The 23,744-nt window shown below is 39.5% G+C and overlaps 1 protein-coding gene and 1 long non-coding RNA gene across 8 annotated transcripts in view; one reads left to right on the forward strand and one right to left on the reverse strand.

Annotated features, from left to right (window-relative positions):
- Positions 1-10,660, forward strand: part of LOC117351468 — a 37,613-nt gene extending 26,953 nt beyond the window's left edge. For both annotated transcript variants that reach the window (XR_004537427.1, XR_004537428.1), the window contains 2 exons: positions 8,558-8,628; positions 9,287-10,660. This is a non-coding gene — a long non-coding RNA (uncharacterized LOC117351468). The remainder of the gene's footprint in view (positions 1-8,557; positions 8,629-9,286) is intronic.
- The window catches only part of IQSEC1 (IQ motif and Sec7 domain ArfGEF 1), an 819,058-nt gene that overhangs the window by 398,409 nt on the left and 396,905 nt on the right, over positions 1-23,744 (reverse strand). The window lies entirely within an intron of this gene.

Here is a 23,744-nt window from a genome sequence, read left to right on the forward strand (position 1 = left end):
ATGGTTCGGGAACCGGTAAACCCGGAGGATACCGTACAGGAAGATAGAGGGGAAGACTCACCGGATCGCAGGCACAACAGACTAAAAGGGACACAAGAGGGAAGGACAAGCAAGAAGGGAATAGGCTGCAAACTCAAGTGTATGTACATGAATGCAAGGAGCCTTAGAATTAGAAGCTGTGGCACAAAAGGATAACGTTGATATCATCGGCATCATGGAAACATGGTGGACTGAGGAAAATGTCTGGAACACAGTTTTACCAGGATACAAACTATACCGCAAAGACAGAGTGACTCAAAAAGGAGGAGTCATTGCCATATACGTCAAATAGGGAATTGAATCTACTGGAGAGAACATGCCACAACAGACAGATAAGTTAAGAGTCTCTATGGGTCAAAATTCCAGGAACAAATGGACCATAAACGAGGATCGGCATCTACTACCGACCCCCAGGGCAGTCCGAGGAAATTGATGGAGAAATGACGGATGAGATTAAACGCAACTGAAAGAGAGGCAACTAAATGGACTGCGAAGGTAGAAGTAGAAGTAGAAGGGATGCTGGAAAACAGCGATCACAATATGATCCGCTTCGACCTGGACGCAGGGGTGAAACATCGGTCCAGCACCACGGCCATGGCACTGAACTTCCGAAAATTACGAAGGGATGAGACACATGGTGGGGAAGAAGATTAAGAAGAGGAAGAACACTGTGAAAACGCTAGAGCAAGCTTGGTCCCTTTTTAAGGACACAGTCACCGAGGCACAAAATCTATATATATATCAAATCTATATATATATATCAAAGAAGAAAAAGAACAAAGAACCGGCGTGGCTCACTGTAGAGGTAAAGGAAGCGATCAGAGACAAAAAAATATTTGTTTAAGGAATGGAAAAGGTCAAAAACTGACGAAAACTGAAATAAGCACAAACAACATAAACGCAGGTGCCATAAGGCGGTAAAAGGGGCCAAAAGAGACTATGAGGAAAAAATAGCCAAGGAGGCAAAAAACTTCAAGCCGTTCTTTCAATATATTAAGGGGAAATGACCTACGAAGGATGACCAAGGAGTAAAGGGAGTGCTAAAGGACAAAGCATGTGCTCTTTGAGAAGAAAAAGCACAAGGACAAAATGAAAAGTTCACATAGAACAACCATATCACAATCTTTGAATATTGTCCTTAGTGTCTTCTCAAGCTAACTATAGGGTTTTGTCCCGCCTCACAGAGCAGCATGCATTGCCAGAGGTTGTGGTAAAAGTGGATAGCGTAGCTAGTTTTAAGAAAGGTTTGAACAAATTCTTGGAGGACACCACAGCACCAGTGTGGGTAGGAGAAGGCAAAGGGGGTGAAGAGGCTATAAAATAAACCCACTAGGATGTTTGACAAAAACACCCACTTGGGCAGGAATATCAAATCGAAAAATCAATTCAGTAGGCTGAATCGAATCAAATTTTTTTTTCCTGAATCGGGCAGCACTATCGGTCAGCATTTTTCATATGCTGGTCATTGGTGATTGAATTATCTACACCAGATGTTCAGAAATAATAAGTGGTAGTACACTTCCCCCTCCGTATTTGCGGAGAGAGGTGATCAGCATGGCCGCGAATACAGGAAAACTGTGAATAACTTTACATATGTTATTCACAGTTTTTCTGTAAAAAGCCCCCCAAAAAAGACACAAAACCGCGAATAACCTTACCTGTGAAGAAAGTGTCACAATTTTCTCTGTACAACGCTGAGAGGATCGATTCTCTCTGTACATTGCTGGGAGCAGCAACTTCCTGTGATGTAAATTTGGGGGCCTGCGCACAAAAAACTGCAAATAACCGAAACAGTGAATACGGAGGGGGGGGGGGTGTAGCTTAGATTGTGATATATTTGGACCAATGTGCCTGGTTAGTTATCCAGACACTGGCATTGAATAATGGCGGTGCCCATTGTGCTGTACTGGTCTGCCCAAATAAATATTCACTGGGTATGGCCTGGTCAGCAGGACTTATCTGGATAGGATTTTCTTCTACCTGAATAATTGCTGTTGAATACTGACTCCATCAACTACAAATAATAAAACCTGTTAAATAGAGCAAAAGCTCAGCTATAAAATCACAAATTAAGCCAGCATTAACATGTGGTAGACCATCAAATGGACCTTCATTATGTGCTGTGGTCAGATTATTTTAATGCTTGCACATCTCTGTTCCCACGTTTCATAAGCAATTGCACTAATGCTCAGTCTCAGGACACGCTTGCTAAAGAAGACAGAAGGCTCTCGTTGTTTGTTATTCTCTATTCTTTATTAGGTGACTCTGTACAGCGCTGAGCACGTCTGGTAGCACTATAGAAATAATTAATAGCAGCATTAGTAGTAGGTACAATGTTAATGAGGATGACTCTCGCTATTTGTTTATCCATCAAACTTGGGTTTTTGAATGTAGTCCCTGGCCTTCTATAGTACCCTATGGCTGGTTATGTGCATAGGAGGCAGGCCAGAAGGACACTATCAGGTTAAATAGGACAAATAAAAATCCTACCTTTTACCAGTATAGTCAAGGTTCTGGGATGCTGATCCCCAGAGCTATATTCATAAAAGTAACTATCTGCTTAGAGAAATTCTCTGCCAGCTTCCATCAAACTATTAACCAGATGTACCCCCTCTTTTACTAAGGTGCGCTAACTGATTAGCGCGCACTAAATGCTAACACATCCATAGACTAACATGTACGCATTAGCATTTACCATATTTTTCTCAGTGAAATCCCGGATGCCTGGCCCCGCCCCTTTCTACTCCAGCCCCACCACATTCTGCCTTCAGCCCTGCCCCATTCCACTTCAAGCCCCACCCTCCGAAAGGCTCATCTCATTCTTCCTGACCTCTGAGCATGCTCGCACACGTGTGACATCATCCACGCCTGCTCAGAGACCCTCCAGACTGGGCCAGAGCTTTCCAAAACCCTGACAACTGCTGGGTTTTGGAAAGTCCGTCTGAGCACCTGGACACTCCTCTAACAAGAGGACATGTCCGGGTTTTTCCAGATGTCTGGTAACCCTAACCAGAGAGAGACAAGCTGCTTCTCTCGATTGCAACTGTTCCCTTCCCCTTCTGACTCCAACTTCTTGCTTTCCCTTCTAACACCAACTGCTTTCTGTGCTTCTCTCTATACTGTTTATCAGGCTGAAAAATACTCTTGACTCTTTCAAAAGAGCCAATAGTAACTCTCTGCTCATGCCAGTGGGAGGAGTCCACACAGTGTGCACGATAGCCTCCCTGTTGCTATGACATCAGAGGCCTGTTTGCTGAATTTATGCACTTAAACAGATTCAGTGAACAGAGATAGATTTAGGGGATACAGGAATCCCCCTCTGCACTGCACTTTGAAAGATGCAATGAACACGGGACTCCCCCTCCTCACATGTGGAAATAAGTTATAGCAGAATACAAGAACAAAGTGCATAAGAACATACTTACTGGGTCAGACCAATGGTCCATCAAGCCCAGTAGCCTGTTCTCATGGTGGCCAATCTAGGTCACTAGTATCTGGCCAAAACCCAAGGAATAGCAATATTCTATGCTACCAATCCAGCGCAAGCAGTGGCTTCCCCCATGTCTTTCTCAATAAAAGACTATGGACTTTTCCTCCAGGAAATGGTCCAAACCTTTTTTAAGACCAGCTACACTATCCGCTCTTACCACATCCTCTGGCAACATGTTCCAGAGCTTAACTATTCTCTGAATGAAAAAAAAAAAAAATTTCCTACAATTGATTTTAAAAGTATTTCCCTGTTAACTTCATCGAGTGTCTCCTAGTCTTTGTAATTTTTGACGGAGTGAGAAATCGATACACTTGTACCTGTTCTACTCCCCTCAGGATTTTGTACACGTCAATCATATCTCCCCTCAGCTGTCTCTTTTCCAAGCTGAAGAGCCCTAACCTTTTTAGTCTTTCCTCATTTGAGAGGAGTTCCATGGAGTGGCAATGGAGAAAAATGCAGTAGGGTGGTGGAGATGCCAAGGTCCATCACCCAAGAAACAACAGGAACCAGTGGTAAAAAGAAATAAGTAGGGATGCACCCAACACCAGACACACAGAAGCCTTACTTCAGTGCCGGGCAAAATAGTAGAAACAATTATAAAAAATAAAATTGTGGAACACGTAGACAAACATGATTTAATGAGACGGAATCAGCATGGGTTCAGCCAAGGGAGATCTTGCCTCATAAATTTGCTTGAGTTCTTTGAAGGTTTGAATAAACAAGTGGATAAAGGTGAGCTGGTTGATATAGTGTATCTAGATTGATAGATCATTGATCTGACCCAGTAAGGCTATTTTTACGTTCTTATGGTGGTAGGGCAAAAATCAGTAAGGTGCTGAAGACATCAGATTCAGACAGCATAAAAATAGAGGGAGGTGTTGGTCCTGCCAAGCAATAGACAAGAGGAAATAGTTGCTGTGGTGGAACAAAAATGCAATAGCAATGAGACAAGGCCAGGGAAGAGAAAGCCAGGGCCACTGGTGGCAGAACAGGTTGATAAGTTGGGAGGAGAATACAGCAGACAAAGTAGGGAGAATGCAAAGGGAACCATCTATGTTGCAGAGAGGAATGAAACAAGGAGGAGAAGAGGAGAGAGCAAGGGGAAAGGAGGGAAGAGAAAAGCTAAGGCAGGAGGGAGGGAAAGGAAGAGTTTAAAGGGGTAAAAGAAGAAGGGGAAATTGGCAAGGCAAGCCCTTTCTTGGCTGACCCCATGCTGACTCTGTCCCATTTGATCATGTTTGTGTACGTGTTCCACAATTTTATTTTTTATAATTGTTTCCACTATGTTGCCCTGCACTGAAATCAGGCTTACTGGTCTGTAATTTACTGGATCTCCCCTGGAACCCTTTTTAAAGATTGGCATAACATTGGCCACCCTCCAATCTTCAGGTACTACTGACAATTTTAGTGACAGGTTTCATATGACTAACAGCAGATCATGTTTGAGTTCTTTTAGTACCCTGGGATGAATACCATCTGGTCCTGGCAATTTATCACTTTTTAACTTGTCAATTTGGCTTAGTGTGTCTTCCAGGTTCACTGAGATTTCTTTCATTTCTACTCCATCATCACTCTTGAAAATCATTTCTGGTTCAGGGAGATCTCTTACATCTTCTTCCATAAAGACCGAAGCAAAGAATTCATTCAGTATCTCTGCTTTGGCCTTATCCTCACTGAGCACCCCTTTTGCTCCTGATCATCCAATCGTCCCATGGATTCCCTCACAGGTTTCCTGCTTCTGATGTACCTAAAAAAATTGTTACTATGAGTTTTTGCTGTTTTGACAAGTTTCTCTTCATATTCCTTTGTAGCTTTCTTTATCAATGTTTTGCATCTAATTTGCTAGTGCTTATGTCTCTTCTTATTTTCTTCATTTGGATCCTTTTTACATTCTTTAAAGGATTTTTTTTTGTCTCTAATAGTCTCTTTCGCTTCACCTTTTAATCATGCAAGCTCTTGTTTTCTCTTTCCACCTTTGTTAATATGTGGAATACATCTGGTCTGGGCTTCCATGATGATATTTTTAAATAACATCCATGCCTGGTGTACAATCCTATCCTTTTCACTATTCCTTTTAGCTTCTTTTTAACCATTTCCTTCATTTTATCGTAGTCATTCTTTTGAAAATTAAATGCCGCTATAGTAAATTTCTTTAGTGACGTCACTCCGGATATCAGCTCAAATTTGATTATGGTATGATCACTGTTTCCCAGCAGACCCAACATAGTTACCTCCCAAACTATGCCCTGAATTCCACTACAGACCAAATCTAAAATAGCTCTTTGTCTTGTTGGTTTATGGATGTTTCCAGCACATGGACGTGTCCTGTTCTAAAATACAAGTGAGATGGACATTCATTTGTCATGTACTGACTTTGATGTCAATGTTCTGAGTTAGATGTCCTTTCTAAAATGCTTTTCCAAATGTCAGTGGCCTTAATAATCCTAATAAGAGGAGGTGAATTCTGAATTTTAATGTATTTTGAATTAATCTCACACTATTTTCAGTAGTAGCTCAAGTTGAATTACTTTATGGTCCACTATTTATTTATGTAAAAACTTTTATATACACTCTTTTTGGCCAAAACCATTCAAGATGGTTTACAAATTTAGGGCCCCTTTTATCAAACCACAGTAGAACTTTTTACCATGGGCTGGTGAAGTATATGCGCCGATGCTCATTCAATTCATATGAGCTTCGCAGCATTTACTCATTGACCTGTAGTAAAAGCTCTACAGTTTGATAAAAAGGGGCCTTAAATTTTTAAAATCTAGGTATTCCCTGTACCCAGAGAACTCATAATCTAAGGGGCCCTTTTACAAAACTTGGCTTTAGCATGCCCTTAGGCAGGTCTTTCATGTGCACTGAGGTCATTTTTGCTGCTGCAGTATGATGGCTGATTTTCTTATTTTCCTATTAATGCTAATTTTACCCCCAAAAAGAGAGAAAATTAATACATAACAGTGTTCCATGACTTATAAAGACAAGGATCAGAGGACCTCAAACGCCCAACCCTCACCCTCCAATGAGAGGCTTACTGGGGCATGATTTTTATCATTGGTCCGAGAAACCTTGTTGAATTATTTATTTTATTATTATTAACTTTTTTATCAATTTAATTAATTAATAGCAAAAAATCATACAAGTTCATCACCAAGTGAATTAATCGCCAAAATTTAAAACTGTATCCTCATATTTGTAAGAGTCCAAAAAAAGACTTAGCTCATATTGATGTGGGACAGAAAAGCCCAAATGAATCCTTGTTAGAAAGAATTCTTTCAAAATGGAAAGAAATACATAGAAACATGATGGCAGATAAAGGCCAAATGGCCCATCTAGTCTGCACAGATGTGCCACAATGATGTCACACACACACAGGCGTCTCACACACACATGACGTCATTGTATGGCATCCGAGCATGCACGGATCACCTCCTGCCTGACGCAGGAGGAAAGCTTTACAAAACCCAAAGTATCGGGTTTTGAAAAGTAATCCGGACCCCCGGACATGTCCTCAAAAGGAGGATATGTCCGGGAAAATCCGGACAACTGGTAACCCAACCCATAGGAATACAATGAGCATCTTAGCATTTAGTATGAGCTAAATCTGTTAACACCCACTGATGAATTCCTTTCTTAGTGTAGGAATTCACGATTTCTCCTTTTCCTAGAGATGAAAATGCATAGAAAGAAGGCACAAAGGCCCAGATTGTTCAAATGGCATCAGTCTTTTAGGCGCTGGTAAAAAACACCATTTAAATGATGTTTTTAACTGTGAATCGCACCTCAGTAGGCACTATAGGCTTCCGAATGCCACTTTTGGCATGGATAACACTGGTGTTAGGTGGCCTAAAGCACCAAAAGAGACGTGATTTGCATCAAAATTAGTTGCAGGAAATGCAGGCCTAGAAAACTCTGACTAGGAGACACTCAATGAAACTGCAGGGAAATACTTTTAAAGCCAATAAGAGGAAATATTTTTTTCACTCAGAGAATAGTTATGCTCTAGAACGCATTGTCAGAGGTTGTAGTAAAAGTGGATAGAGTAGCTGGGTTTAAGAAAGGTTTGGACAAATTTCTGGAGGAAAAGTCCATAGTTTGTTATTGAGACATGGGGGAAGCTTCTGCCCTGGATCGGTAGCATGGAATGTTGCTACTCTTTGGCTTTTGGCCAGGTACTAGTGACCTGGATTGGTTACTGGGCTTGATGGACCATTGGTTTGACCCAGTACGGCTCTTCTTATGTTCTTATGCCTACTTTTGCCAGATGTGTAATTTTGTAAGCGGCGCTATTGCGTGATTGACATGCGATCAGGCATTTTAAGGCAGCTGCCGACAATGGCAGCAGTTAGAGAATCTGGCCCAAAATGCCTAACCTAGCAGGCAGACCACAGCAAATAGATAAAAGGATGTCAGAAATAATATTAAAAACCAAATAATCAGATCATTTGCATATGTACATGCATAAATACAATAGAAACAATATTAAACATAAACCGACATTCATCTTTTATTATTTAAAAAAATTATATAATCATAACATATACAAACACCTAAAAACAGAATCATATTCTTCATTTAAAAACAGTCCAACGTGGATCAAATGCTCAACGCCTGTCTCAGGGGTCTTAGAAAAATAACATGCCAAAAAAAGGAAGCCAAACTGGAAACCCACTGTGGGCTCTGTGCCCCAAAAGAAGAAGAGTGGATGTGCTGACAAGGGGCATTATCGCTTTAACGTATGCAGATGCCCATAGGTATAGAATGGAGCTTTGGCATTTAATGTGCACTAATTCCATTAATGCATGTTAAAAATCATAACGCCCTTTGATGAATTTCCCCCTACATTTAATTCCACAATCATGTGCCAGTATCAGAATGAACGTGATACACCATTTAGAACATTTCAGAATTGTGTCTCCCTTAAACCACTCAAAGAAATTCCTTCCCTGAGCTAGCAATCTGTTAAGAGATGAGTCAGGACACAACCTTCTCACTTTAACCTACTTTATGCTTGTGTCTTTCCAGTTATAACAACAATTTTATTATTTCTGCTCTAATTGGACTGGCCATAACATCTGAAGCTATTATACAGGCTGGTATGTACTGTTTCATTTACATCTTTGGGGGATGAGAGAGGGTCAGTGACCACTGGGCCATCTGGAGCAGGCTAAATCTGTTATCTTGATAGCTTTTAATTTATCTAGTATATCTGATCTCGTGAACCATGATTTACTGTAGATGCCATGCTGCCCTGTTCTTATCTCTCCGCAGGGCTCTTTCATAAAATTGTGTCAAAAAATGGCATTAGTGCATCCTTATGTGGGTCTTTCCCACATGCTAAGGCCACTTTTTGCCGTGGTTGGAAAATGGCCGATTTTCCATTTTATGATCTAATGGCCATTAGTACATGAAATTGCATGAAAAAACAACAACTTTACCTTCAACTTGTGAGGACTTTTGTGACATCTGGGTCACGCCCATATTTTATAAAAATACATATACATACACTTATACTCCCCCTCCCCTTTACACTAACTTCAACGTCTACATTCTTGTTATAAAATAGGCACTTTTTGGACTTCTCACATAGGTGCCTAGCTATAAAATCAGGTCTTTTCAGTTTAGAAACACATACGGTATTTGGCACTTAGCAGCCCTTAACAGATAAGGTCACTGATTATCAGTCATTAAGATAAGGAGATGTTATCTGCTTATATCTATATGGAATATTAATTCTCCCTTACTTTGATTTAGAGGAAAGACCATGCAAGCTTTGAGTGCCCATCTTGCATGAGAACCCATAACACAAGCAGCCAGACCCTTGGAAAAGATGGTATCGGCAATATTTTTATAACTCAGGAAGGCATGCAACCTGAAGATTCAGACAGAGGAGGTAAAGCCGGCAATCAAGCAGGAGAAATGGACAGATTGAATGAGTTCAAAGAGCTCATCCACGTTAAATGTTCCATACTCAAAGCAGCATTAATCTAAGAAGTTCTCTCTCTGCAAATATCTAGAGAGACACACACACATAAACACAAAGAAGGAAATTCAATTCTGGCTTACTTTTTTAAGGCAGAATGCTAAATAGAAGCTCCCCCCCTCCAGATATTCAGTGCTATTTAACAGGTCAGCAACACTGTTGATCACTTAAATAGCGATTTAACCAGCTATTCGTGAATATTTAGTGGAAGATAACTGGTTATCTCCAATGAATATTTGTGGTGAGTGCATAGCAGCTAGCTGGCCATATCGTGTGATTCAATCAGTTAGCGTTGAAGTGCAGCGCTGGGTTTTGCGGTTGTCTAGGACTGCATAAATAGAAGTCCTATCCTTACCTGCCATGAACTTAATTGGTTCGCACTGAATATCAGCTTCACAACTTAAGTTCCAGTGGCCAAAAATGAAACCGGAAATTCAATTGAATTTCCGGGTTCAGAGCTGGCAGTGGGTTTTAACTGCACTGCCCGCTGAAGATGAATGGCGGACTGCAGCGTGTGTGTTTGTGGCTTGGACAGATTTTGTTTTTAATGAACTAACTCTCCATGAAATACAATCATGAACCCAGGAGCCACACCTTGAAGATTTACAGTATATATAGTGACCTGGTTTTAATATCCTCTCTAAGCTGTTAGAGAAATGCTTAAGAATGAATTCAAGTTACTTGAAAGAAACCCCGACTAGGGAAGGCTCAGTGGCATTTCAACTAGAAAGAATGCATAAGCGCTTGTCATTACACAAGAAACACAGCTCAGGAATTCAACTCATTTTCAAAGCAAATAAAAAACAACGTAACAGAAAAAGATATGTTAAGGCATGCCCAGTAAACTACACCAGTTACGAGAATGGGTGACTGTTATTCCAAATCACCTTTGGCAACAAACTGGAATCTTCAGAGGATATTTTGCTGGCCGAACCCTTTTTTTTATCCTCTTAGAGAAAGGATCAGTGTCTAAATATGAGGGTTATATGAATCTGAAAACAGATTTAGTCATTAAAATTGTATCAAATTAAGGGGTCCTTTTACTAAGGCGTGCTAACTGATTTAGCACACGCTAAATGCTACTGCATCCATAGAATATAATGGGTGCCTTAGCATTTAGCGCTTGTTAAATCGACTAGTGCGCCTTAGTAAAAGAGGGGGTAAGTCTTACAAATTTAGCTTCAAGCTGAAAAATTTATCCTGAGATCAATGGGACATTTGCTTAAGCAATGCCTCCGTGATGCCAGAGTAACAGAGCTTTCTGCCACACAGTCCTCCATCTTTGCACACTCTGGGCTTTTAGGTTATGCAAGAGAACAATTAAAAGCCATTCTACTGATTGAGCAAAATAAAGAAAACAATCAACATGGAAGCCTACCAATCTACCCAGCGCCACCTGGTGTTTATGCTGATGATTCATCTGCTTCCCTGCTAGATACCACCTAAGCTCACTTACATAAGAACATAAGAATAGCTCTACTGTATCAGACCGATGGTCCCTCTAGCCCAATATCCTGCTTCCAAGAGCGGACAATCCAGGTCACTTTGCTTGTCTAAAGTTCTATCTTATATGTGGATGTGTACCGTGCAACCAAGCCGCACCTTTCCAGTCAAAAACCAGCTGCTCACAGCCTGACAGGGAGCAATTTTAATAATGTAGATAAACTACTAGTGAAAGCCAAAACCAAGGTAAAGAAGATAAGACTGAAGAGTATAGGGATGGATGTAATTAACTATGTTTTGTTGTTGCATCCAGGAGAAACAATATGTACACATATAGATACCACACAGTATATAATTCAGGTAGTACGCAAAGGACCACTTCATAGCACCATGTTCTCCAGATGTTCTGGCATGATTTACAGTGGGGAGCAAAAAATAAGCTGGGTTCATCCACTTCAGGGCAGAACCTTAGATAAGAATTGGTAAGGAGTCAACTTAAGAGTATGTGTTCACTACATCAAACACTAGACTGCCCTGAATACCAGTGAGAACAAACCGAAGCAGTGAGTTTTGCACTTGTACCGAGTGGTGTGAGTCTTCTGTTTGACACACGCAGTCGGGTTTTGTTTTTCATGGCTGAGAAGGACAGCCATAAAAATCAACTTGATATCTTGGAAAACATCCTTGCAAAGCGGCTCCCTGCAATTTCCTATAAATACCCTGACCCTGTGATGTCAGAGACAGGGTGCAGACCTCATCAGCTTTTCGCCTCTGGCGGTAAACATGGAGAGGATCAGCTCCCCGGCCATACCCGATGACCCTTGCCAGGAACGGCTGCTGCGATGCAAGCGTAAATAAAATAATCTGTATTCAGCATCTGGCACCAGACGTGAATGAGTCATATTGCAAAGGACACTTTTTGAGACAAGTTTTTGTTTCTAAAGGGTTGGAGAAAATTATAGAGAATTCTGCAGAGAAGCTAATATCCTATGCAGCACCAAACTGGACAAGACACTGAAGAACGCAATGCATGATAAGAATGTTTCCTATCACAGACCAACGCTGGGGAGAGAATTCTAAAATATTGCAATATACCTACTAGGGAATAATTTGTTTTTGTTTTTTTTTTTACCTTTTTGCTGTTATTAAAAACAGAATGACACACCTCTTTCAGCATGTTCAGTTCCTTTACATGAACAAATTGAAATACTACTCTGGGATGATATGCTGCATCTACCATACAAGCTTGCTTAAGTACATCCTATCAGCAAGTACCGAAATGCTGCACAGAAAAAAAAAAAAAAATATATATATATATAAATGTATTTTCAATCCCATCCAATTTGAGTCAACTGATCCATGCCTGAAAATGCATTCACTGAAGTCCTCCACACATGTGCCAGAGATGTGACAACAATGAAAGGAGCAAAGTACTTACAGGTAACACCTTTTGCAAGCCATTCTTGAATAGGTTTCTGTTGGTCCTTGTTGGTGTGTCCAAGGTAGGCGCAGATCACGCTTATAAGCATCAGAAAATCACATTCAGCGTCTTTGCATACTCATTCAAGTCTGGCCACAGAGGAGGAACACAGACAAGTGAGCCTGTGATGTCATCGGCATCAGGCGGAGCCCTAAGAACCCATATTTCGAAAAAAGCAAAAGCATTTTTCTAAGGAGGTAGAAAAGCCCTCACGAACCCCAAAGCAGCTGCATCATGGCCATGCCTTTACGGTTTGGGCTAGGCTTTATGATAATGCATCTTTGTTTTCCACTGCCTTAATAGGTTTGTAATTCTTTCCTATTTATTTGCAGTGAATGGGAGATGTCTTAGTCACCATCTCTCTGTCGGCATCATAGTACAGTCCGCAGCAGAAACAAGTGATTGGCTGCTTCATTTCCATAGTAACAGCAGCATCCGTACGAGCACAGTGTATTCCCCCTTCACTGCAAAGTCAATTTATAGTTCTACACAATGAGACAAACTGATAAGGAGTCAGGACGGATCAACAAGCAGGGGAAGCAGGACCAGGGAGACAGGATTATTTTCCGACCCTGGCTCAAGAGTAGCGCCTTCTTCCAGCCGCAGCATTTTTCCAAAACGAACTTAAATATAAAATGATGGGACTCATTTTTTTTTTTTTAATTTCAAGTTTATTAGGATTTGATATACCGCTTATCAAGGTTATCTAAGCGGTTTTTACAATCAGGTACTCAAGCATTTTCCCTATCAAAAGGACTTTATCCCTTTCAATGCTTTCATGAACATATTCAATCTTAGTGAATAAAGGCCCCAGATTTGATCAAAACACAAAGAAAAGGAACGGGAAAGCGTGCTGGGGCACGCACATGTGTTTGAGTTAAGGGTTAGTCTGTGGCTGGGTTGTCTGGGGTTTGTCACAGGAGTACTGGGTAATAGATTTGGAGGGAAGATGTGTGCTCGCAAATTTGAACGATTATGAGATATTGCGGACACCAATTCTCAAATGTTGGTGTAATCGGTTTACGTTTATTAACAGCATTTGATTATCCTTTTTTTTTTTTATTTTAAGACAGATCATAGCAAAACAAACAAATCCAAAAATGCTGGCTTTTACAAAGCTGCGGTAGAGGGGCCAGAAAGGTAGACGCTCCGATGTGCAGAAAATTCCTATGAACCTCGGAGCATTTACCTCGCAGGCCCCATGCACGACTTTGTAAAAGGAACCTCTAAGAAAGGAACACCAATTAATTATAGCAAAGGAAAGACTCGATCATACAAAGAATAAAAAAACATCCAATAAATTAGTTGTTTCCACATCAGTAGCTGAGGCTGCGCAAATCCACCTGGTAGGAAGAAGAGTTACGTCAGAGCAAATGAAAGTTTAAAAAAATTAGCTTTTAGAAGGGACTTAAATGTGCTGAAAGATAATTCACATTGAATAGGGGGCAGTAAAATGTTCCATTAAATAAGGGATACAAAATAAAAGGCAGAAGCTGTGGTGGACTCAAAGAAGCAAATTCTATAAAGTGCATCTAAAGTCTGGTGCCTACATCGACTTAATAGGCTTAATCAGCACCGATAATTGACAACACCTTATAATTGCCATTAATTGGACTTAATTGAAAGTTAGACACCTAAATCGAAAACCAGGATTCTATAAAAAGGTAGGCGCCTAGTCCAAAGGGCTTACCTAAACGTGGACATGGTTCGGGGCATATCATGGGCCTGTTTTTGAAATAGCCACTATTGTGCGCATAACTTAGGCGCACGCATTGAGGCCAGATGGGATAAATGTGGTGCTAGTATGACATGTGTATATACATAGGAGAATTGATTTGGTAAGTAGGATGATGGATTATGGCATAAATCATGCCGGTATTAATAACTCTATAACACCACCACAGAGCTCCGTATATTTCAGTATTGTAACACCTCACAACTCCTTATGGTAACATCTCTACAGAAGCTCAGGTAAGTTCCCCTAGAACCGGGTATAGATCAGTTAGAACAAATTGATTTCGATTTAACTGGTTTCTTGGAAGACTCACAGGATATAATTCAAACTAGATCTACACTCCTTATAACTTGTACAAGAGAGATGGATAAATCCTTAATAATGAAAGCTTATTTTCAAAATAAGCAAATTACATTTTGTGGGGATAATGTATTGATTTTTCCAGATGTGGCTCAAGCAACACAATTAAGAAGAAAATCCTTTTTGGCTTTAAAATCTAGGGTGTTGGCTTTGGGAGCTACATTCTATTTGAAATTTCCTTGTAAATGCCTGATTAAATTTAGGGATAATGATTACATTTATTGGGACTCTATTCAGTTAGAACAATTTTTGCAACATCATGAAACTAGTTCCTCTGCCACCACGTAATTAATATTTGGAGTTTTGAAATATTGAACACTATTATGATTGATCTTTATGATCATGTTTATTTTTGATGTTTTGTTATGTCATAATTTATTTGTTCTCTCTCAGTTATGTGGGCTTGAGGAATTTTGTGATAACCTTTGGTTTTATAATTGCTCTTTTTATTTTGGTTTATGTAATTTCCTTTTCTTATTATTATGTACAAGTAATAATGTTAAAAAATTTGAATAAATAAAAAAAAAAAAAAAAAAAGAAGCTCAGGTATTGTAGTGTCTTTGCAGAGGCTCTGAATTGACTCCCCAGTAGCGGAATAGAAGCTCTCAATAATCAATCAATAAGGAATAGTCAGTGAAGCCAAAAAGGAGGGAGAACGGTGGTGAACAGCCTATTTCCTTGCATTAAAACAAATAAAGTTAAGCGCAGCCCCACTCACAGAGTTCAGTTTTAGCACACTTCTTTCACTAAGATGTTAATTAGACCAGATTTTTTTTTTAAAGAGACCTTTTAACTAAGGGCTCCTTTTACTAAAATGCCTCAAAACAAAACAAAAAACATCACCAAAAGGAGACACCAAAGCAACAAGCCGAGCTGTAGAACCAATGCTCCTAATGTAAAAGTTTAATAAAGTCTTCACAATAAAACCAATACAATTCAATAAGAGTCTTCGCAAATATAACAATGCAATAAAAGTCTTCACAAAAAACGATGCAAATCCGTATGGCAAAGAGCAGTGAGTGTGGTGAGGACCCGACATGGCCCATGCTTGGGGTCCTACGAGAATGTATAAATGTATGAGTATGTCAAGAAAACATTGTGAAATAGGGTGATGCGGTGACCATGCAATAGATGATGAGACATAAAGATGAGGATAAGAAGGCGTTAAAAAAATGATATAAAAAGGATATGCTAATAATGGAATTCTTATGGCATAATAAATGGTGTGTGAGGAAATTATAAAGTGAAATAAATAATGAATAAAAGTGTGTTTACTATTGTTAAACGCATTGAATAATATGACATAGCGTTCAAATCAAAACTTTAATAGAACTTGAAACTTAAAATGAAGGTGATAAAGGAAAAGATGGTGAAAACATGATATAAGTGATACAAAAAATTATTTTTTATATATAAGAAATGATGGTGGTGTATGAAGTGTGTATATAAAAGTAAAATGTAAGTACTGACAGAATAAAATAACATACAGATCCAAGTCTTCAGAACGACTGGCTAAGCAGCATCATCAAGCACCTCAACTTCAGAAAACTAGTTAAAACCAACCTGTTCAACCGATCCTGTTCAACTGGATTCCTAAAGTCTTCACTGCTTACCCCACACTGTATGACCAACCCGTCTTATTGTAAACCGCCTCAAACTACTTCTTATTGTAAACCCGCCTCTACAATGTAACCTTACTATGTACAAATATTCATGTACTCAAAGACTTCATTGTTTTTTTCGCTGAATGTCCAGCTCTTCTTTATTGTAAACCGCCTCGAACTACTTTGGCTTTGGCGGTATATAAACACTAACAACTTGTATAAATGCGCTGTCTCACAAATATATATCCTTGCATAGGTATTCTAGAGAAAAACAGGGGTCTCAAGTGCTCCCGGCCAGCCTCTCATTAACTCTACGGAAGATCTCCGTTTCGCACCCGTACATTAACAAGGGGCTTCTTATGGAAAGCGCCAAGGGCCGCTGTAGAAAAAGCAAAACAACCTTAATTTTTATTCATATTCCTTTAAAAAGTTAACTTAATGTTAACTTTATCACATATAATTGTGACTATTTGTGTTTAACAAAGCTACGAGGCATAGCTCTTGGAGACTCCGTCATACCTTAGATTATTCTCTATAGTTTTTATATTACTGTTTTGGTTTTAATTATATATTAGTTACTACCCTAACCTTAGTCTAGGCAGTCTGAAGACCACTTGGGCACAAACGGAAGACAACATTAATGGTATTACACATTGTACAAACATACCTCATAGTATCCCCTGCGTAGTTCTACTACTTTTCTATTGCAAAATGGAATCTCCTTCCTCATAGGATTCCCACAGCATAAAGAGCGGAGGATGAACTCGGTGCTGGGAATCCGGACTTTTAAATCCTAGGAACGCGTCTGACGTCACTTCCGGCGAACAACTTGCCGGAATTAAACCGTCGGGAGTTGGACCAACCCATCCCTTTGACATCTGCACATGACATCATGAATTATTCCCCATGCTTAACATACTGGAACTTCATTCGTGCAACCCACTTCATAGCCGTAATATGAATGTCTGTTAGCTTACCCAGATTAATATATCCAACATGATAAGACCCCCTAGCTTTTTTATGTATGTATATTATTAAAAGAAGGTCTGCCAATTAATAGCCACATTTAAACCTTGGGGTTGTAAACACCCTAGGCGGTCAATCCACCTCTGTTCTCTTTGTAACAGCTTTTTCCCTCTATCCCCTCCCCTTACTGATGCCTCAATTTTGTCAATTATCATACATTTTAACTGGTCAAACTCGTGGTTACATTGCAAACAGTGTAATACCAGCGGAGCCTCCTTCCTGCGATATTTTAAACAGGATTTGTGCTCCGCCATTCGGATGTTAAATTGTCTAGTCGTTTTTCCTACATATATTTTTTGGCATGGACACATGATAACATATACTATATTATCTGATTTGCATGTAGTGATGTGACGTAATTTATACTGTCTGTGATTTATTGGATTTACAAATACATTCCCTTGAATAGTCAAGGGACAAATTTGACATCTCCCACATTTTGAATGGGAACCCTGACTACTTGATGGCCACTCCGGATCAGGTCTCAACTTCAGGTGTTCCCTAAGGTTCCTAGCTCTAGTGTAAGTTAATCGTAATCTGGAATCTTCAAAACAAGGACTACGTTGAACTATTCTCCAGTGATTATGAATGATTTTGGTTATATGTTCGGATTCTACGTTGTGCCTAAGGATAAATGTTTGAACTGCTTCATCACTATTAAACTCACTGTCTTGTCTTTGAGAATTACCCAAATTAGCTACTTCAAACGGTTGTAAGAGCAATTCTGGATGATTGTATTTAGCCCTACGATACGACTTTTTTAGCACACTGCCTGGATACCCTCTACTCTTTAAATTTTTTGTTAACCTATTGGCTGACGATTTGAAATCAGCTGTATGAGTACAAATGCGCCTAAAGCGCAAAAATTGGGCCAACGGTAAACTGTTCTTTAGTGCCGTGGGGTGACAACTGTCATATTGTAACAGACTTGTGACATCTGTAGGCTTAATATATAGTTTAGATTCAAGATGGTTCCCTGCTATACTAACCCGAGTGTCTAAAAAATTGATTCCCGAAGTGGATTGATTGTGAGTAAATTGAATATTACTATCCCTACTGTTAAGCCAATCAACAAACTCCAAAAGATGGTCCTGGGTACCCTGCCATATCATGAATACGTCGTCAATGTATCTTTTCCAACCTGCTATATACGGGTTCAATTGATGAGATATTAAAAATGTTTCTTCATAATTTTTCATATAGAGATTGGCTACTGAGGGGGCACATGTGGCCCCCATGGCCATCCCTTTCGTTTGTAGATATAATTTCTGGCCATCGGTAAAAAAAAATTTTTGTTAGAGCTATTTCTAATAGTTCCATAATAAAAGTGGTAGGACTTTGATGAGGACGAGCGCGAGCCTCTAACGCTATCTGTGCTACAGTTAAACATCTATCTTGAGGGAGAGAAGTGTACAACGACACTACATCCAATGTTACCAAAATAGTAGGTTTATCAAATAGATCAATGGTCTGTAGCCACAATAGAAATTGACTAGTGTCCTTTATATAAGAACTCCCTTGTGTGACAATAGGTTTTAAATAATGATCCACATATTTGGAGAGGGGTTCAAGGATGGAATTTATTGATGATATAATGGGTCTTCCAGGTGGCCTATCTAACCTTTTGTGGATTTTGGGTACTAGATAAATCCATGGTATGGTACTAAACTCTTTATTCAGGAATTGAAACTCCCGCTTGGTGACGTAACCATCATCAAAACCCACCTGGGTTAAAGCTAATATCTGTGCTTTCAACTGCATTGTGGGGTCAGTATCTAACTCTCTGTAGGTACCCTTATCTGACAACTGTTGCGCTAATTCTCTCTGGTAATCGGTCGTATTCCAGATGACCGTTGCGCCACCTTTGTCTGCTCTACAGATAATAATTGAAGGGTCTTTCTGAAGATTACAAAGAGCATCATGCTCCTCTTTTGTTAAATTATAACTTTCAGTTCTTTTGTAACGTAATGATTTTACATCTTGGAGCACTAGTTGTTTAAATGTAAGTAAAAGAGGGTCCAAAGGACCCGGAGGGGTCCACACAGATTTTTTTGCAACCACCGATCTATCAAAATTATCATGTTGGATTTCTTTTCCCCAAAAAAATTTTTTCAGGGATAATGTTCTCACAAATCTTTCCAGGTCCACTTGGAATTGGAAGTGGTCAAAGGAGGTGGTGGGGACAAACGAAAGTCCTTTTGACAGCACATTTTTTTCTTCCATAGTCAAAATTCGATTTGAAATATTAACATTCGAACTGGCAGATTGTTGATGTTGAAAATTTTTTAATACTGGTCGCGCGCATTTCTGCGCCCTCTGCTTCTGCCTCTGGTTCTTCCTCTTCTCCCTCCTCTTTGGAAGTTTTTTTGCTGTTGTAGTGGTTGTTCAGGGTAAAAGCTAGGGGGTCTTATCGTGTTAGATATATTAATCTGGGTAAGCTAACAGACATTCATATTACGGCTATGAAGTGGGTTGCACGAATGAAGTTCCAGTATGTTAAGCATGGGGAATAATTCATGATGTCATGTGCAGATGTCAAAGGGATGGGTTGGTCCAACTCCCGACGGTTTAATTCCGGCAAGTTGTTCGCCGGAAGTGACGTCAGACGCGTTCCTAGGATTTAAAAGTCCGGATTCCCAGCACCGAGTTCATCCTCCGCTCTTTATGCTGTGGGAATCCTATGAGGAAGGAGATTCCATTTTGCAATAGAAAAGTAGTAGAACTACGCAGGGGATACTATGAGGTATGTTTGTACAATGTGTAATACCATTAATGTTGTCTTCCGTTTGTGCCCAAGTGGTCTTCAGACTGCCTAGACTAAGGTTAGGGTAGTAACTAATATATAATTAAAACCAAAACAGTAATATAAAAACTATAGAGAATAATCTAAGGTATGACGGAGTCTCCAAGAGCTATGCCTCGTAGCTTTGTTAAACACAAATAGTCACAATTAACATTAAGTTAACTTTTTAAAGGAATATGAATAAAAATTAAGGTTGTTTTGCTTTTTCTACAGCGGCCCTTGGCGCTTTCCTGAAGAAGCCCCTTGTTAATGTACGGGTGCGAAACGGAGATCTTCCGTAGAGTTAATGAGAGGGAGAATAAAGAGTCAATGAGGAAGAAAAAAAGCGAAGTAATTTTGAATTGTACAGACTGGCAAAAGAACTGATTTAGTAAAATACTTTTTAAAAAAATAAAAAAGAACGTAAAAACGTAAGAAGAGAACGTAAATACAAAAACCATTAGTCATTGGTATAGAGAATATAAACGGGACCGATGATAGCTCACAGTATCAGTCAGTGGCTTTGACGTATACCTCAAGCCTCTGGCCGGGAGCACTTGAGACCCCTGTTTTTCTCTAGAATACCTATGCAAGGATATATATTTGTGAGACAGCGCATTTATACAAGTTGTTAGTGTGACACACAATATCAATTAAGTGGTGGTATATAAACAATAAATTATTATTATCATTATTAATTAGACCACAAAGGATGGTTCTGCCACAAAGCATACTAAAGGAAAAAATCAGACAGAAATGGACAGAAGAAGGAGGTTATCATTAAACGAAACACAGACCGTGTCGGGTCCACACCACACTCACTTCTGTGTGCCATACGGATTTACAATTGCATTGCATTGTTTTTATTGTGAAGACTTTATTAAACTTTTACATCAGGAGCATCGGTTCCACAGCTCGGCTTGTTGCTTTGGTGCTAAGGCCTCATGCAGGCTTGGCGCACCAAAAAAAGGCTTAATGCAAGACACGTCAAAGCATCTTGTAGAGAAATGTGTACAATTCTGATGACCACACCTTCAAAAAGATATAAACTGGAAGGCTCCTAAAATGCTGGTCTTCGTCATAAAGTGTATAGGGATAGACTTAAAGATCTCAATATGTATACTTTGGCGGAAAGAGGAGATATGATAGAGATGTTTAAATACCTATGTGGCATAAATGTGCACGAGGCGAGTCATTTGAAAGGAAGCTCCGGAATGAGAGAGCATAGGATGAATTTAAGAGGTGAAAAGCTCAGGAGTAATCTAAGGAAATTTTTTTTACAGAAAGGATGGTAGATGCATGGAATAGTCTCCTGGTAGAGATAGTGGGGACAGAGACTGTGTCTGAACTCAAGAACGTGTGGGACAGTCATGTGAGATTTCTCAGGGAGAGGAGAAGATAGTGGATGCTGAGGATGAGCAAACTGGTGGGCAAGGCATGAGCAAGAAATGTGTGTGGAAGAGTTAACCACTAATGTGTTTGCATTAGCATGTGCAAATGGAGTGTATTGCAAACTGTGTGCCGTGGCACACCAGTGTGCCTCCTGAGATTTCTGGTGTGCCGCAACACACTGGTGAGGAGGAGAGTCGTCCTGGCGAGAGGCACGTCCTTTAGGAAGTCAGGCGGCGCAACTGACTCTCCTGGCCAGAGTCTCTCCTCTTCTGACAGCAACTCCCAGATGGTTGGAAAAAGGAAGAAATATGATCATCGATGGACTTCCAAAGAAGCAGTAGACTTGGAAAATAAATGATTGCTCTTAAGCTGTTATAAATTTTGATAACCTTTTGATATAATTTTTTGTGCCGAGTGATCTTTACGAACAATTTAATTTAGTCCGTTTTTTTGGCCAGAAAATTTTTTTTCTTTCAGTGAAAGGGAGTATTTTATTTATTTATTTATTTATTCCATTTGTGCATACCTATACAAGCTCTTGGCAACATTACAGAGGAAGGGGTTAGAAGAGGGTAGGGAGGACAATGGCGGGCAGATAGATACAGGAGGAGAAGAGGATACAGGTGATTAAGTGTCAAATAGATGAGTTTTCAGTTTCTTCCGGAATTTGGTGTGGTTAGGTTCCGTCCTGGTCATTTCAGTAAAGATCATTCCAAGTTTTTACGCCTAGAAAGGTGAGCATGGAGTGGAAAACACGCTTGTATTGCAGATTTTTTTGTGGAAGGGAGATTTAGAAGTATTGTGTTTAGGGTTCTGCGGGAAGTAAACCATGCCTTGGAGAAAAGCTGGATGAGAGGAGCCGTAGAGTTTCCGTAAAGTATACGGTGAATGATACATGAAGTTTTGAAGGTTATTCGTGACGGGATGGGTAGCCAGTGCAGTTGCCTGATGAAGGCTGTAATCAAGACATATTTTCTCAGATGGAAGATTAGTCTGACAGCAGTGTTTTGGATGAGTTGCATTTGGTGAATCAGAGTGGTGTTGATTCCCATGTAGATGGAATTGCAGTAGTCAAGTTGTGGAAGTATCTCGTGGTGGGCCAATGATTAAAAGACAACTCGTTAAGGGAGCTTAGCTCTTCCTGAGTGTTTATCTTTTGGTATTTTGAGGTCTATTTAGTAGATACCTTTTGTTGCTCGATTGATCACTGGGTACAAACGGTGGTGAACACATTGAACATGTGTGCTGTACTTTGAGTAATTAATGTACTACAGGAGATAACAACCACAACAAAAACAGACAAAACAACATAAGAGCATAAGAAAAATTATGCTGAATCAGACGATGGTCTATCAAGCCCAACATAGTCATAGGAAAGGCCACTTTTTAGTGCAGCTTAACCTAAGGGCCGCTTTGAGATATATATTATATATATATATATATATATATATATATATATATATATATATATATATATTTTTTTTTTTTTTTCAATCTATTGGTTATTGGTTTAATGGTGTTTCTTCTTGTTTTATGTTGATTGTGTTGCATTATTTTTATGAGTTCAATTCATTGCAACTTGCAGTCAATGAATTGAAATCATAAGAATGTAGCTTGCAGCATCAATGGATAAACATTCTATATGCCCTAAATTTAGAAAGGAATTTACCTTCTATACCAGTGGTCTCAAACTCAAATCCTTTGCAGGGCCACATTTTGGATTTGTAGGTACTTGGAGGGCCTCAGAAAAAAAATAGTTAATGTCTTATTAAAGAAATGACAATTTTGCATGAACTAAAACTCTTTATAGTTTATAAATCTTTCCTTTTGGCTAAGTCTTAATAATAATATTGTAATTTATAGCTAAAGAGACATGATTAAGAAACTCTTTTATTTTCCTTTTGTGATTGTGATAAACATACCGAGGGCCTCAAAATAGTACCTGGCGGGCCGCGAGTTTGAGACCACTGTTCTATACCAATAAAACATGTCTGAAAATTAATCCCCATAAGTCCTGTTTTATCCCATTTCAAAAACAATCTAATGTCTCTGCCCCTTGATAGGATATGCCACTAATTAACAGGATGTTTTCAATACCACAGTACAGTTTTCTGTACTTACAGGTTTATTCTCTAAGCTTTCTTCCTACATTCACCAGAATGCTGAAGCAGGTTTGCTCAGGTGCAGACATTCCACTAACCATCTGTTCATCGTGATAAACAAACACAGCAAATACAAGACAACCCAAACAAGCAGTTACAATTATGTCTGAAAGCTAACTTTTAAATATGCACAAGGCATGACTAATAGACGAATACAATGAGCCCAGTGGAAAACATTGACTGCACAGAATGCATAGTGCATAGAAATGATGCCTCCAGGAGTGAAAATCAGTGCTAATAAAAAT

The sequence above is a fragment of the Geotrypetes seraphini genome, chromosome 17, assembly GCF_902459505.1.
Source record: "Geotrypetes seraphini chromosome 17, aGeoSer1.1, whole genome shotgun sequence".
NCBI classification, from domain to species: domain Eukaryota; kingdom Metazoa; phylum Chordata; class Amphibia; order Gymnophiona; family Dermophiidae; genus Geotrypetes; species Geotrypetes seraphini.